The sequence below is a fragment of the Ranitomeya imitator genome, chromosome 6, assembly GCF_032444005.1.
Source record: "Ranitomeya imitator isolate aRanImi1 chromosome 6, aRanImi1.pri, whole genome shotgun sequence".
Taxonomy (NCBI): Eukaryota; Metazoa; Chordata; class Amphibia; order Anura; family Dendrobatidae; genus Ranitomeya; species Ranitomeya imitator.
The window spans coordinates 558,843,842-558,861,095 of record NC_091287.1 but is presented as its reverse complement, the minus strand read 5'-3'; the positions used below and the strand labels follow the sequence as shown (position 1 = coordinate 558,861,095).

General features: G+C 43.0%; 1 long non-coding RNA gene across 1 annotated transcript in view; it reads right to left on the bottom strand.

The window, feature by feature from the left end:
* LOC138643174 (uncharacterized) overlaps positions 1-1,018 on the bottom strand; it is a 106,882-nt gene extending 105,864 nt beyond the window's left edge. The window contains exon 1 of the long non-coding RNA XR_011314142.1: positions 916-1,018. This is a non-coding gene — a long non-coding RNA (uncharacterized lncRNA). The remainder of the gene's footprint in view (positions 1-915) is intronic.
* Positions 1,019-17,254: the final 16,236 nt, after the last annotated feature.

Below are 17,254 nucleotides of genomic sequence, written 5' to 3'. Positions count from 1 at the left end.
TGGGTATTATTCCTAAATATCACTTGTTTGTTTTTTATGAAGTATTTCTTCAACGTTAAGTTCCGTAGATACTACTTCATGCTGACATACAAGTTTAAAAGGTTTTGCTGTGATAGTGGGGGCAAATTTCAATCCTCTGTAGTAGGGCAACTTTGCTGTTCGTCAACTGATGTGTACTTAAGTTATGAATTTCTTGGGCATCATTAAGTATACTTATTTAATTTTTGGAGAGTTGCCTTCCCCTCTTGCCTCTTTTGGTTTTCTGTTTCCTACCCAGAAAAAATCCCAGTTCACGGACAAGTATGTAGTTGGGTTGTTGGCTTTTTTTTTTTTCTTCTGTATTGAGCCTGAGGTTTTCTTATTGTTACTGGTTAAATTTTTATTGCTCATGGTACGACCTATATTACTACCAGGTTTCCTTGCGTCAGATGTCGGATTCTTAGCTGGGAGGAAACTCTTCTTCTTTTTCTGGGCCTCCCTATTACCCAGATTTATATGGGGGGTTGTTTGCACTGGGGTGGCATTGGAACATCCCGCTGTTCCATCACCCTGGTCCATATCCCTACACCTCGTCAGAGGGGAATATCTAATGGTGATGTGGGTGGGTAAGGGAGTCAGGTTGCTAGATTACGTGAGATGCCACATTTCTTGTATGTGGACGGTTCTCAACTGAGTAGCTTTGTGACTGATGTATTGCTGCAATTTATTTGATAGTTGAGCCAATGTACAATAGCCCACATAAGGGAATTATTTAGTACTGAATAGAATGCACTAGTATGATTTTACACGATTTCCACAATTAACCATCTCCTAAAATGATGTATCCTACAATATTAATAAATCTCCCCTTTGATATATAAGAACAGTGTCCAATAGTAGATAATCACCCCAGTAATGACCCCATGGCGTCCTCACCTTTCTGAAGCAGTCGTTACAGGACAGGTTCTGTCTGACCGAGTCTTTCCACCCTTGGTATCGTCCATTGAAGATTGGGAAGAAGTCTCTGATCTTGTCTAAAATCTGAAGGCAAAAAATTCAGCCCTGGAAATTGCTTAACAGTGAACCCTTTTTATTTTAAATTATAGGAAAAAATAATTCACAGACACTGGGAGAACATGCAAATGTCCTTAGTGGGACATATGAATATGGAGGCTTGGGGTATCGTTGTCCCCCCGCTCCCCTTCCCCGAAGAGGTTTTCTCTCCCTGACCTGGTGTCATGTTTAGGTCATTGCGCAATATCTTCTCTTTTCTCCGGGACCACCGTCGGTCTGCAGTATAGTCAATGCTGAACAGGTCGGGTGATCTCATATCAAGTTTCCCAGAATTGTTTTTGTGTTTCAGTTTTCAGATACCAGCAGGGCTGCCACCATGAACCTCAAAGCCCCATACTAGAAAGCTTCCTGCCCATTGAGACTCAACCCAGGCTCCTTCCTTCAGCTCTGCCTCCACCCCTCAAACCATGTGAACTGGCCCTAATAATTATCCCATATGTTGTGCATAGGGGATTATTGTGTTATTGTGTTACTAGAATATCCCCTTTAAGACAAACTGAACCTTAATGCAGGCACAGGCAGCAGTCAGTATGGTTGAACTTGTGGTACCTGGTACTAATACAGGCAGCAGACAGCCTCCATCTTCACACTGAGTGAGAAGGGGCATAAAGTAGCAGGTGGGTGGTCCAGCAAAAGGGCAACTGGGTGGTCAGCCAGGTGAATATTCTTATTTGATCACTTTTGGGCCCTCAACTCCTTCATATAATGTGCCCAGGCGGGCCAGCACTGATGTCACACAACAGGCCCATACATGCTGCAGTTGTTTGTGTAAGCCAGGGCCTTTGTTGTGGCGGAGCTACTCGGGCTTCGCATGCCCTGGACTCCCTCCACATAAAAATGCTGTTCCGTTGTCTGCTCACCTGCTGCTCCACTATCTGCACTGTTATAATAGATGAATGTGGATAAAATCAGCGCTGCTGCGACAAATGATGGATCCAGATAGTTATAAGATGTTCGGGTGGTTTATTCAAAGAATTTCAAAGCTCATGGCTTCTTCAGGAAGTGTCCACAGAAAGATATTTCTGTGGAGGAGTGGGAGGATCAGATTACGTGAGGGAAGATATTGGGAGATTAGTTCAGAGATATTGGGAGGGGACAGGTTGTGGATGGCTTTGTAGATCAGTGTTAGTAGTTTGAACTGGATTTGTTGGGGAATTGGGAGCCAGTGGAGGGATTTGCAGAGGGGAGAAACGGGAGTAGCGAGGAGAGATGGATTAGCCGGGCAGCAGAGTTGCAGACAGACTGGAGTGGTGCAAGTCAGCGGGGAGGCCACAGGAGGGTGTTGCAGTAATCTAGGTGTGAGATGAGGGCATGCTCAAGACTTTTAATAGATTGTGGGCTGAAGAAGGGACGGATTCTGGAAATATTTTGAGTTGGAGGCGACAGGAAGTGGCAAGAGTTTGGACGTGCGGTTTGAAGGACAGCAGAGTTTCCCCGAGGCAGCGGATTTCAGGTGTGGGAAAGAGCGTGATGCAGTTTACCATAATACAGGTCAGGTAGGGGGATAGGCAAAATGGGGGGGGGGGGGGGAAGATGAGTTCGGTTTTGTCTCTATTGAGTTTTAAGAAGTGAGAGGTGGAGGATATGACTAATGGACACTTTGGGATTCTGGACAGCAAAGAGGTGACATCTGGGCCAGAGAGGTAGAGCTGAGTGTCGTCCGCATACAGGTAGTACTGGAAGCCATGGGACTTAGAGTTGTCCTAAGTTAAGGGTATAGATGGGGGGGGGGAGTAGGGGCCCTAGAACAGCCTTGAGCGACTCCCAACAGAGGGCCGGATGAGGAGGTAGTGTGGAAGTGCTAAATGTGCGGTCAGAAAGGTATGAGGCAAACCAGGACAGGGCAAGGTCTTTGATACCAAGGGAAGAAAATCTGTAGAGGTAGTCGAATGCAGAGGACAGGTCAAGGAGGATGGAGAACTGTCTGTTAGTTGTGGCTGTAAGTCATTAGTAATTTTGGTCAGGGCAGTTTGGGTGGAGTGGTGGGGGCGGAAGCCAATTGGAGGTTGTCAAGGAGAGGGTTAGATGAGAGGTGGGAGGAGAGTTGATGATGGACATGCTGCTCAAGGAGTTTTGAAGCAAACGAGAGCAGTAATATGGGGTGATAGCTGGGCAAAGCAGTTGGGTCAAGGTTTAGTTTTTTGAGGATGGGTGTGATGGTGGCATATTTAAAGGCAGAGGGGAAGGTACCAGAAGATAGCGATAAATTGGAGAGAGGTTAGGGCTGGAATGAGCAGGTTAGTGAGGTTGGGGAGCAAATGGGAAGAGATGGGGTCAAGTGCATAAATGGTGGTGTGATTTGAAAGGATGTGAGCACTTCAGTGATGCTGGAGATGGAGGTTATTTGGGAAGGGCAGAGGTCTGGTATATGGAGTGGTTGGGGTGGTTGAAAAACAAGAGTTTGCCTTGATTGGTCGATCTTGTTTTTGAAGTAGGTGGGAAAGTCCTTGGAAGAGATGAGGGGGTTGGAGGTAGCAGTGGTGGGTGGAGGAGAGTTAAATGTGCTGAACAGTTGTTTTGGGTTGTAGGATAGTGAAGATACAAGGTTTGTGAAATGGGTCTGTTTAGCAGAGTTGAGGGCAAGTATAGTTTGTTTGAAAGCAGTGAAGTCGTCTCGCAGGCGTCTTTTCTTCCAATGCCACTCTGACCCTGGAGGCTTGTCGAAGTTTTTTTGGTGAGATTGTTATGCCATGGTTGCCTATTGATGTGTCGCACTCTACCATGCATGAGGGGCGACTGAGTCTATGGCTGATGTGAGGGTGGAGTTATAGAAAGCAGTGGCACTGTGTCATGGAGTGAAGGTATTGAAGAGAGGGGTAGAAGAGTCTGAGTCTGTGAAGGTCTAGGTGTGCGAGGTTTCTGCGAGGACGTGGTAGTGGCTGGACATGGAGGCGGGTGAGGAGGACAAGGATGAGAGGGTGAGTAGATGGTAGTCAGGGGGAATTGAGAGGTTGTGAGATTGGAGAAGGAATAGAGGCCGGTGAATATGAGGTCTAGTGTATGTCAGTCTGTGGGTGGCTGTGGAGGACCATTGAGTAAGTCCAAAGGATGAAGTAAGGGTCAGGAGCTTGGAGGCTGCTGGCTATCGGGTGTCAGTAGGGATATTAAAGTCACCCATGGTGATGGTGGGGATGTCAAAGTGGAGAATTGGTCAATGAAGGCAGTGGCTGAGCCCAGTGGTCGGTATGACAGCCATTTGGAGATTGGAGGGAGAGTAGATAAGGACAGTGAACCTCAAAAGGGAGGGTGGGGGGGTTGGATAGGGTTGAAGGAACTGTTTTTAAAAAGGAAACCCACACTTCTGCCATGTCTGTTGCCAGAGCGAGGAGTGTGGGTAAAGTGGAGGCCACCGTTTCTCAGTGCAGCAGAGGAGGCCGTGTCAGCGGGGTCTGTGAGGGCCAGATGGAAAGGTTGCGGGAAGTAAAGAGATCATAGATTGGAATGCCCTTTCCATCTGCAACAAGCTCCATGCAAAGTGCCCCAGAGAGGAAGCAAGGGGGTGGGGGTCAGTGGCACAGATTTTAAGTGTGAGGGATTGCGGTAGTTTTTGAGCGGAAAAGGCGATAAAGCAACAATATTAAAATATTATAAACTTTATTGAATATGATTAAAATGATGTAAAAAAAATACCAAACAAAGCTATAAGAGCCACACAAAAGAACACACAGACAAGGAGACCTATGGACAATGGCAAATGAATGTCTATAAACCAGGTATGTTTTAAGAATTTATGCCATAATTCATGAAACTTTCATGAGCAACAAGATATATAGTCAGCCTGACATAATACTAAAAATGATGCGCTTTATGTGCAAAAAATGCTACAAAAGTGACGGCTAGCAAACGCAACTTAAAGTGCCTGGTGCATCCTACAAACAAAAAAAACTGTTTAGCACCATTCATACATATATATTCAAACTGTCAGATACAGATAAATAAACTGAATAACAAAGAGGCTACAAAAATCATGTGTGCACAAAAGATGATGATCATCAGTCTGACAAGACAGATCTTTTTTTATAAATAAATAATGAAAGCGCTAATCCTTTCATGAAAGGTCATAATAAAATGCTCTCCACATAATGAATAGCAAACCATGATCAAGTAAATCACAAAATGCATGTAACCAGCTGATTGTTAATATAAAGTGCTCAGTGCAGCCACGTATTACACATGTGCCAATACAAAAGGTGAAGATAACCGGTCCAGAAATCCTTACACCAATGTTACAATACTGCAGATAAGGTTGCTACATGGAGAACCAGCGCAAAAAAAAGTGATCATACCGGAGTGTGTGGAAGGTCCCAAACTGCACGTGTGCTCTCACCCCGACAGCGCTGTTTCGCTAATGCTTCCTCTATGCCCACATCTATGCCCATATGCCCACAATGATAATGAGGCTCCCTGGAGCACACGCTATCCCATTCCCAAAAGTGATAGAACTTCCGGTCTTTGGAACGCATGTCTGTGACGCATATGGTTTGTATAGCGTGGTTTCTGGGTTAAAGGTGGAACGATATCTATAGTGGACCTGTCCAACACACACTACTATTGCGGTCATATGCCAGCATCGCTGATGCAGCATAACAAGTTGTGGGAAGTCCACAGTAAGGAGATTATTTCTAACACCATAATTTCCCCATCATAATATATATTGGCCAAGAAGAAACACTCCCCTTCTCCATTCCCTGACTGTATCATAGTCCTTCCACAGTCAGAGAAATGTATAAGGAGGTCAGACTGAAATAAATACTTTTGATACAGTTCACTGTCAAGTGTACGGGTCCCCAAATCAACCAGTCGGTATGAGGTAAGGATATACTCAAGGAATGATTTTTAACGGAAGGTGGAGGTAAGGAGGGCGGGGGAGGGCTCATATGTCCAACAAATTGAACACAGTCCACTTTATATTGGGGGATTATTGAAGACCATAGCCTTTGTGAGACTTGGATCCCTCCAAGTATACAATGCCTACAAGTAGTATTCAACCCCCTGCAGACTTAGCAGGTTTAATAAGATGCAAATAAGTTAGAGCCTTCAAACTTCAAACAAGAGCAGGATTTATTAACAGATGCATAAATCTTACAAACCAAAAAGTTTTGTTGCTCAGTTAAATTTGTATAAATTTTAAACATAAAAGTGTGGGTCAATTATTATTCAACCCCTACGTTTAATATTTTGTGGAATAACCTTTGTTTGCAATTACAGCTAATAATCGTCTTTTATAAGACCTGATCAGGCCGGCACAGGTCTCTGGAGTTATCTTGGCCCACTCCTCCATGCAGATCTTCTCCAAGTTATCTAGGTTCTTTGGGTGTCTCATGTGGACTTTAATCTTGAGCTCCTTCCACAAGTTTTCAATTGGGTTAAGGTCAGGAGACTGACTAGGCCACTGCAACACCTTGATTTTTTGCCTCTTGAACCAGGCCTTGGTTTTCTTTGCTGTGTGCTTTGGGTCGTTGTCTTGTTGGAAGATGAAATGATGACCCATCTTAAGATCCTTGATGGAGGAGCGGAGGTTCTTGGCCAAAATCTCCAGGTAGGCCGTGCTATCCATCTTCCCATGGATGCGGACCAGATGGCCAGGCCCCTTGGCTGAGAAACAGCCCCACAGCATGATGCTGCCACCACCATGCTTGACTGTAGGGATGGTATTCTTGGGGTCGTATGCAGTGCCATCCAGTCTCCAAACGTCACGTGTGGTTGGCACCAAAGATCTCGATCTTGGTCTCATCAGACCAGAGAACCTTGAACCAGTCGGTCTGAGTCCTCCAAGTGATCATGAGCAAATTGTAGACGAGCCTTGACATGACGCTTTGAAAGTAAAGGTACCTTACGGGCTTGTCTGGAACGGAGACCATTGCGGTGGAGTACGTTACTTATGGTATTGACTGAAATCAATGTCCCCACTGCCATGAGATCTTCCCGGAGCTCCTTCCTTGTTGACCTTGGGTTAGCCTTGACTCTTCGGACAAGCCTGGCCTCGGCACGGGAGGAAACTTTCAAAGGCTGTCCAGGCCGTGGAAGGCTAACAGTAGTTCCATAAGCCTTCCACTTCTGGATGATGCTCCCAACAGTGGAGACAGGTAGGCCCAACTCCTTGGAAAGGGTTTTGTACCCCTTGCCAGCCTTGTGACCCTTCACGATCTTGTCTCTGATGGCCTTGGAATGCTCCTTTGTCTTTCCCAGGTTGACCATGTATGAGTGCTATTCACAAGTTTGGGGAGGGTCTTAAATAGTCAGAAAAGGCTGGAAAAAGAGATAATTAATCCAAACATGTGAAGCTCATTGTACTTTGTGCCTGAACTACTTCTTAATACTTTAGGGGAACCAAACAGAATTCTGGTGGGTTGAGGGGTTGAATAATAAATGACCCTCTGAAAAGACTTTTCACAATTAAAAAAACAAATAAATAACATTCTTTTTTGCTGCAGTGCATTTCACACTTCCAGGCTGATCTACAGTCCAAATGTCACAATGCCAAGTTAATTCCAAATGTGTAAACCTGCTAAATCTGCAGGGGGTTGAATACTACTTGTAGGCACTGTAGATATATTTTAAAGAAAATAACCCTAATTCAGTTGTTAGTTCAGACCCCCAAAGCTGCTGTGTCCAGACGGAATATCCATCGGGACTCCCTCTGTAACACTTTTCTGTCAGTCCTCTCCTCTTACCGACGGTTTGAGCTTATCAATACCCATGAGTCGGATCATTTTAATGCTTCCCCATGTTGATCGTTAATGTTTCGCTAACGGTGTGTCCTTCTCATTTAGAATATCTTCCACCCTCCTCCTAAATTCCCTGACTGTTTTTCTCACATATGATTTGCCTTCTAAATCCCTTGGTTTTGCAGTTTATGAAATCCTTCACCTTGAAGGTCTCATTAGTGGCATCACTGCACAACTCCTTGCCAGTCTCTATGAATTCACATGATCTGCAGGTGCCACATCTAAAGCAGCCTTTGGGTTTCTCTGGTAGCCACGTTTTTATGCCACTTAGACTGGTGCAGTCACTTCATGCCACGATCTCCAATGATCTGCTCTTTCTGTAAGTAATTTGTGGCGCTGTCCTAATGACATCCACAATGTCGCCATCCATCTGGAAAACATTCCAATGCTTCTTGACAATATCTTTGTGCCCCATTATCAAACATCGTTATGAGGTGAATTGTTTGAGTCCTCATCTTTCTGAAGCAGTCGTTACAGGACAGGTTGTCTGACAGTCTTTCCATCCTTGGTATCCTGCCGTAAAGATGGGGAAGAAATCGCTGATCTTGTCTAAAATCTGCACATTTTCTTGCTTCAGGACTGAATGTTCTAAGAGCAGTGAATCCCTTTTATCAGATTGAACTTATCCGGGTGAAGTTTTACTGGATGCGCTGCTGATAATTTATAAGTTTTCCTTCAGACTATGTAAACCTGCTTAAAGTTTCCAAGCAAAATATTTGGTGGATATAATTATCAGCAGCGCATCCAGTGACCCTTCACCTGGATATGTTCATTCTCCAAGTCCTTTGGACTGGTGTCCTGCAGCAGCTGATATATGCGGTTGATATATGTTGCTTTGCTGATAAACCACCAGGTGAGCAGATCCATGTTGGTTTTTGGGTTTTACACTTAAAACTCTATTGTGCGCTCTTCGTTTTCCAACTTTTATGACAACTTGGTAGAAGTACAGCCTTAAATGATCTATAACCCTTTGATGTCCTTAGTCAATGGCCACTTGCTTCTTTCTTTGTTGCCCCATTTGCTCTTACCTGCGACAGCTTCAGCTTCTTGTCTGGGACACTTATTATCACCAGCGCAGTCATGGCCAGGTATGTGTATGGAGGTTTGGGATATCGCTGGTAATTCTTCTTCTTTTCCCCCAGAGGTTTTCTCCTCCTGACTTGGGTCATGTCTGGGGCACGCTGTGTACTTTCTCCTGTACCACAGTCCATGTTGGTGTCCATCTCGAATATCTTCTCCATGCTGAAATCATCTGGTGTTGGCATATTGATGGTTTCCCAAGCTTGGAGGGTTGAGTTCAGGTCTCGCAGATGTGTTCAGATGCCAATATTAGATCTGATGTGACGCTGATCCAGGGAGGAGCCTTTATATCTGCTGATCACTCCACATTCTGCTTTTATTTGCCCCAATCACAGGTAAAATCTCAACTGTTCTTGAAAGACCTAGATCCATGAAAACCATGGCGGTATCATTAAAGATTCAGTCCTTTGGTGTGATCCACAGTTAAAATGCATCTCGTCATTACATATTGTATATCCTGAGTGTTTACCCTGCAGCCCCTTATGTGTAAGAAATCAGTTGCATATGTAATACTGAGTCTGGTGACATGGAGGTCAATTTTTTTTTTTTTTTAAACCACTAAATTTCATTAAAAAATACAGTTCAACACTTCCTGTAATCATTGACCAGGGAGAATCTCGTTTTCATACTACTCATGCAGTAACACAAGGCTGATGTTTGTAGTTTTTTGCGTTTTTTTTTTTTTTTTTTTTTTTTTTTTTGTTTGTTTGGTTTTTTTTAGGTGGGTGGATGGGATTACCTCTAAACAACTTCTCCCATTTTTCAGTACATTTTTGCATGGCATGGTGTGTATTTTTCATTAATACAATTTAGGAGCTTCTACCATGTTTCGTCTGCTTCTTGTTTGTTTTTTGTTTTGGGGTTTTTTAAGTCTACAACCTGCAAATCTGGCGTCTTAGTTTATTTTTGTGTTTTGAATAATTTTAATGCTCCTTAGTTTTCTATGGACTTTAATACCAAATGTGTTTGATTTTTGCTGTTTTACTTTTATTTTTGTCATGTACCTTATTAAAAACTTATTTTTTTGGTCCACATTACACCATTTACTAATCGCTTTAATTTTCTTTATATTCTGATCGAACATTTGTGAATGCAGCAATGCCAGTGGTGTTTTTTTTTTTTTTTTTTTTCCCCAGTGGGGCAAATGGGGGTGATTTGAATTTGTAGCTGCGATCATCCGATCACTTGTTATACATAGCAGGACTTCAGCCACCAGCTGACATGATGAGATGCACTTTAAGGGGTCTGGGGGTCTTCTGCAGACCTCTGGTTGTCATGACAACCAATCAGCGTGACAGGGGCGGTGTTTGTGATGCGCTTCCACCCGGAGCGAGTTAAATGCTCCTGTCAGTGATTGAGGACAGCGTTTAACTTGGCTGTGGGTTAATACTGGGTCCACCCGTGGCTGGAAGAACTTGATGGCTGATTAAATCTGCCATCACATGTGGGGGAAAGTTGCAGGCTCGGCACAAGAGCCCTCATCAAAGGCAGGGACATAACTAAACGTTCAAGGTTGTGAAAGGGTTAATTGGTTGTGTAAAATGGTCACTTAAATTTTGCTGAAATCACTTCATGCTTTGGCGCTAGAGGGAAAACTGTCCCTGGGCAGGAGGATCCTGGTGGGCTGCAGTCACCGGCAAGCTCATACTAATCACCAATCAGAAGCCTCTGGCTAGAAATAATCATCAGTGTGACCAGTATACAGTTAGGGCCAGAAATATTTGGACAGTGACACAATTTTCGCGAGTTGGGCTCTGCATGCCACCACATTGGATTTGAAATGAAACCTCTACAACAGAATTCAAGTGCAGATTGTAACGTTTAATTTGAAGGGTTGAACAAAAATATCTGATAGAAAATGTAGGAATTGTACACATTTCTTTACAAACACTCCACATTTTAGGAGGTCAAAAGTAATTGGACAAATAAACATAACCCAAACAAAATATTTTTATTTTCAATATTTTGTTGCAAATCCTTTGGAGGCAATCACTGCCTTAAGTCTGGAACCCATGGACATCACCAAACGCTGGGTTTCCTCCTTCTTAATGCTTTGCCAGGCCTTTACAGCCGCAGCCTTCAGGTCTTGCTTGTTTGTGGGTCTTTCCGTCTTAAGTCTGGATTTGAGCAAGTGAAATGCATGCTCAATTGGGTTTAGATCTGGAGATTGACTTGGCCATTGCAGAATGTTCCACTTTTTGGCACTCATGAACTCCTGGGTAGCTTTGGCTGTATGCTTGGGGTCATTGTCCATCTGTACTATGAAGCGCCGTCCAATCAACTTTGCAGCATTTGGCTGAATCTGGGCTGAAAGTATATCCCGGTACACTTCAGAATTCATCCGGCTACTCTTGTCTGCTCTTATGTCATCAATAAACACAAGTGACCCAGTGCCATTGAAAGCCATGCATGCCCATGCCATCACGTTGCCTCCACCATGTTTTACAGAGGATGTGGTGTGCCTTGGATCATGTGCCGTTCCCTTTCTTCTCCAAACTTTTTTCTTCCGATCATTCTGGTACAGGTTGATCTTTGTCTCATCTGTCCATAGAATACTTTTCCAGAACTGAGCTGGCTTCTTGAGGTGTTTTTCTGCAAATTTAACTCTGGCCTGTCTATTTTTGGTATTGATGAATGGTTTGCATCTAGATGTGAACCCTTTGTATTTACTGTCATGGAGTCTTCTCTTTACTGTTGACTTAGAGACAGATACACCTACTTCACTGAGAGTGTTCTGGACTTCAGTTGATGTTGTGAACGGGTTCTTCTTCACCAAATTAAGTATGCGGCGATCATCCACCACTGTTGTCATCCGTGGACGCCCAGGCCTTTTTGAGTTCCCAAGCTCACCAGTCAATTCCTTTTTTCTCAGAATGTACCCAACTGTTGATTTTGCTACTCCAAGCATGTCTGCTATCTCTCTGATGGATTTTTTCTTTCTTTTCAGCCTCAGGATGTTCTGCTTCACCTCAATTGAGAGTTCCTTTGACCGCATGTTGTCTGCTCACAGCAACAGCTTCCAAATGCAAAACCACACACCTGGAATCCACCCCTGACCTTTTAACTACTTCATTGATTACAGGTTAACGAGGGAGACGCCTTCAGAGTTAGTTGCAGCCCTTACAGTCCATTGTCCAATTACTTTTGGTCCCTTGAAAAAGAGGACGCTATGCATTACAGAGCTGATTCCTAAACCCTTTCTCCGATTTGGATGTGGAAACTATCATATTGCAGCTGGGAGTGTGCACTTTCAGCCCATATTATATATATAATTGTATTTCTGAACATGTTTTTGTAAACAGCTAAAATAACAACTTGTGTCACTGTCCAAATATTTCTGGCCCTAACTGTATATTACGACTAAATTCAAAAGATTAGGCGTATTAACCAAAATATGGTAAATGGGATAGACAAAAATTAGCAAAGTAAATTAGTGAAAAAAATTGAGAAGCCATGAACAGTAGGGAAAAATTTAAATTAAATCAGAAAAATAAAAATATACTAAATGCATAATTTAAATATATTTACTGCTCACTTTACACTGGAATTTTAGCTTCATGGGAAACATAATCCTTGGATTGCTTTTTCCATATACTATGACTGTAAAATTAATTCTCCTGTGAAGGCCGGCCTGTGTCAAACTTTATTTTTAATCTGCTTTCTGCTTTTTGTGCCATAGCAACTTGATGGAGGATTGAGCTGTAGGAACATTGATCTTGTGCAAGCCTAGATGGGTCTACAGGGTCTTCGCCATTATCTTGATATTGTCCAGACATTTGGTTTCTGGTCTTCCTCTTTGCCTTGATCCTTCAGTTTTTCTGACCAGTGTCTTTCTCTAGTGATTTGCAGTCTTCGTATGAGGTGTCCAAAGTAGACAAGTTGCGGGGTAAGTCGTCAGCGGGTATGGCGTATCCTGGGATCTCAAACACGGTTCTAGTGGAGAGGGGGAAACTGACGGAAGGAAAACCTGTTTTCATGGGCCGTTGGGGACGAGATAATTGTGATCATCGGAAAGGGGTTTCAGTGAGGAGGAATCAGTGAATACTTTTCTGCCCAATGATGACATGATAAATTTCATATTGTGTCCAGGTCGAGATGTTTTCCCACCTGTGTCCATTTCATTCCTGATTGTGTCTGTGTAGATTCATCCTAGTTTGTGGTTTTTGCATGGTTTCCCCAATATAAATACTTCCAGGGCACCTCGTACATTGTATCATGTACACCACGTTGGAGGATGGACATGAGAAGGAGCCAGTGACCCTATAGTCCTGATTTGTTTGGTTGGCTGACTATATTTGTTAGTAATATTTGGGTACAAGTTTTGCAGTTTTTTTTATGGTTACATGAGAATGTGCCTGTCACTGATGTCAGAAGTGTCCTCTCATCACCAAGGAGATTCCTTAAGCTATAGGGGGCTGTTTATAGGAGAGAAGTGGTAGTTCTGGGAATGTCTTTCAATTTGTGGTCTCTGTGGAATATGGGTTGGAGATCAGCACCAATTTTCCTTAGGATGCTCATGTGGGGGTTGTATGTGACCACAAGAGGTGCCTGTTGTCCTCACTCAATTTTGTATTCCAGGAGACTGTTTCTTGGGATCCTTGTAGTCCTGTGGATCTGCACATCTACTACCAGTGGATGGTATCCTTATTATAGGAATGTGTTCCTGAGTGATCGCAGCTGTAGTTCCCTGTCGTTACTGTCTGAATAGATCCGAATATACCTCACAGCTTGACTGTAGATGATGGATTTTTGTGTCTTGGATGAAGGCTGTTCCATCTAAGATATGCCAGACGTCCTGTGGGTTTATGGTAAATTGATGTTTGTATGACGTTGTCCTTAATGTATATAGTCATGTCCAGAAAATGTATTTGGGTCTTTGAAAAGATGAGGGTGAGCTGGATGGTTGGGTAGTACTTGTTGAAGTTATTGTGGAAGGTGAGTAGATCATCTTTTGAGCCTGTCCAGATTATTAGCAGATTAGTTTTACCGAAGTGTGAGAAGTGCCCCAATAAATAGGAGCATAGCTACCCCTAGTGGCCTGGAGTATGAAATGTGTTGCATGTTTGATACCTGGATTCAGTTGTCCTTCTTTGCCTCCAAATGTAACATCACTCCCCCCTAGAGAGAAGTCACTCAAACACTGTTCTAGTGGAGAAGGGGAAACTGACGGAAGCACAACTTGTTTCCATGGGCCACTGGGGAAGAGAATTGTGGTCATTGGAAAGGTGTTTCAGTGAGGAGGAATCTGTGAATACTTTTCTGCCCAATGATGACAGAAGTCTGTCATACTGTGTCCAGGTCCAGAGAAGTTTTCCCACAGGTGTGTCCATTTCATTCCTGATTGTGTCTGTGTAGATTCATCCTAGTTTGTAGTTTTTGCATCGTTTCCCCGATACAATGTACGAGGTGCCCTGGAAGTATTTATATCATGTACACCACGTGGGAGGATGGACCTGAGAAGGAGCCAGTGACCTTATAGTCCTGATTTGTGTTTGGTAGGTGGACTATATTTGTTATAAGAAAACTGAGGGGCGCCAGGTATTAAAGGGTTAGGCTGGTTTCACACTTGCGTTTCAAAACGCATGTGTTTAAAAAAAAAAACACGCATGGTGAACGCATGTAAGCGCGTGCAAACGCTGCGTTTTTTTGACACATGCGTTTTTGTATGTGGTGAAAAAAACACCGCGTTTTCACGCGTTTACATGCGTTTACATGCGTTTTTTCATGCGTTTGCGTTTTTTAAACGCATGCTGAGAAATGTGTGACAGCTGCCAATCATCAAAATAAAGTAAAAAACCCACTATAAACAGAAATAGTTAGGGTTAGGGGTAGGGATCATAACCCTAACCCTAAAAGGATTCTAACCCTAACCCTACCCCTAAGCCTAAAGGGATCCTAACCCTAAAGGGATTAGGGTTAGGGTTAGGATCCCTTTAGGCTATGTTCACACTTTGCGGATTTTGCTGCGGATCCGCAGCGGATTTGACCGCTGCGGATGCGCAGCAGTTTTCCATGAGTTTACAGTCCAATGTAAACCTATGGGAAACAAAAAATGCAGTGCACATGCTGTGGAAAAAAACGCGCGGAAACGCTGCAGATTACATTCCGCAGCATGTCACTTCTTTTCTGCGGATTTTCACCTGCTCCAATAGGAAACTGCAGATGAAAATACGCAGAAGAAACCGCTGTAAAAACCGCGATAAATCCGCAGTAAAAACCACGACGGGTTTTCACTGCGGATTTTGGAATTCTGCTGCGGAAAAATCCGCAGTGGAATCCGCAAAGTGTGAACATAGCCTTAGGGGTAGGGTTAGGATCCCTTTAGGGTTATGGTTAGGGTTAGGATCCCTTTAGGGTTAGGGTCCCTTTATCACCTTTATGGTGGGGGGTGGCATATCAGTTTGTCTTGTTTTTTTTTTTTTTGTTTTTTTTTTTTTTAATAAAAACGCATGCGTTTTTAAAGCAAACAAACGCATGCGCTTAATAACGCATGCGTTTCCATTGACTCCAATGTATTTTTTGACACAAAAAAAACGCATGAAAACGCATGCGTTTTTGTGTCAAAAAAACGCCTCTCAAAAATACTACAAGTTGCATTTCTGAAAGAACACATGCAGCAAAAAACCCGTTTTCAATGTTAAATATAGGGGAAAACGCATGCGTTTTTTTTGTGCAAAAAACGCTGCAGACAAAAACACAAGTGTGAAACCACCCTTAATATTCTAGATGCGAATATAACAATCGCCACCAATGATTGTGTAAAACCAAAAAATCTGTTAAAATAGATATAAATATATATCAATATTCGCGCTAATATAACCCTGATGGGGAGAAAATAAGCAGTGATTCACAGTGTACGGAATAGGTAATACCCCAGTGCTTTAAGTAAACTGGTATACTGGTGTAATAGATTCATACCACTATTTTACCATGAGTGGTGATGGATCTTTAGTGATCAGCATAATATATGAAAGGGAAGAATAGTCCAAGTACAATTGGAGTTCTTACCCGAGCTGCTGCTTAATAGAAGGCTACAGTCCTAAATTTCAGCTGATGCTCTTTATCCAGAGAGTGCAGTCCGATGAATTCTGCTCGCAGGGAACAGCTGCCCCGGCCGGTGGCGTCGTTCAACCGTGCTGAGCTGGCCACTGAAGCGGTATACCCACGTGCAGGCAGAATGACGTCCTTCCTAGTGCGCAAAGTGAGAGTGGCGCTGGGACAGGACCTGCGTGCCGGGGTGAGAAGCGTGATCGCACACATGACTGGAAGTGTAGTACGGATGGCGGTAGGGACCAGATAGAAACCGACGTGTTTAAGAGACTGTCTCCTTCATCAGGGAAGGCCCCTACCGCATAATGACAGTCCTTTTATCCGCCATCCGCCCAATCGCATCATTGGAATCCAAATAGTTCAACACCACTGTTCAATTCTTTAGGGATAACAGTGTCCAAAATGAAGATCCATCTTGTTTCGGCCCTTGACATAGTTTTTATAACATTTCCTCCCCTCCAATGTGCATTTACTTTTTCAATGCCTGTTACCTCCATGTGTTGAATTAGTCCGTTATGGTGTTCAATAAAGTGTTTTGAAAGGGGATGTCCTAGAAATTTTTTCCTGTTATTTTGCATGTGCTCACTAATCCTAACCCGTAGTGGTCTTTTGGTGCGTCCAACATACACCTTTTTGCATGGGCATGTTATGGTGTAAATAACCCCAACGGTGGAGCAAGTAATAAATTCCTTTATGGTAAATTCCGTATCCGCTTTACAAAACTTGCTTTGTTTTTTTTGTTTGGACCTGTTTGCACATATTGCACTTATGACAAGGAAAAAAGCCTTTCAAACTATCCCGAAATAAAGTAGTCTGTTTGAAGTGAGGTTTATTTTGTATAGTGGGGGCTATTAGATTTCCCAAGTTGCAGCATTTTTTATTAACAAATCGGGGGTGTTCCAAGGATTTTATAACTTTTTAATACATGCCAGTGATTTTTTTACAATTCTTCGTAAGATGTTCGAATAAGGTAATGATAGGAATATAATCCAACTCCTTTTTGCTTTGTTGTAAAGTTAAAAAAACTCCTGACGTGATTTGGAAAATGCATCTTTCATGGCTTCCCCCATCTTTTCTTCATTATATCCTTTTTGTACGAATTTATTTGTTACAACTTGTGCCTCCCTATGGGAATCTTGGGACTTCGAACAGTTTCTATGGGTTCTCATAAATTGACTTTTAGGGATGTTTAATAGCCATTGTGGAAGATGGCAGCTATCTAATTGAATGAAACTATTTGAGTCTGTAGGTTTATGAAAAGTGCATGTGTGAATAGTATCTTCCTCTATAAAAATGTTAAGGTCTAAAAAATTGTTTTCCCGGGTACTGGTATTGCTACAAAA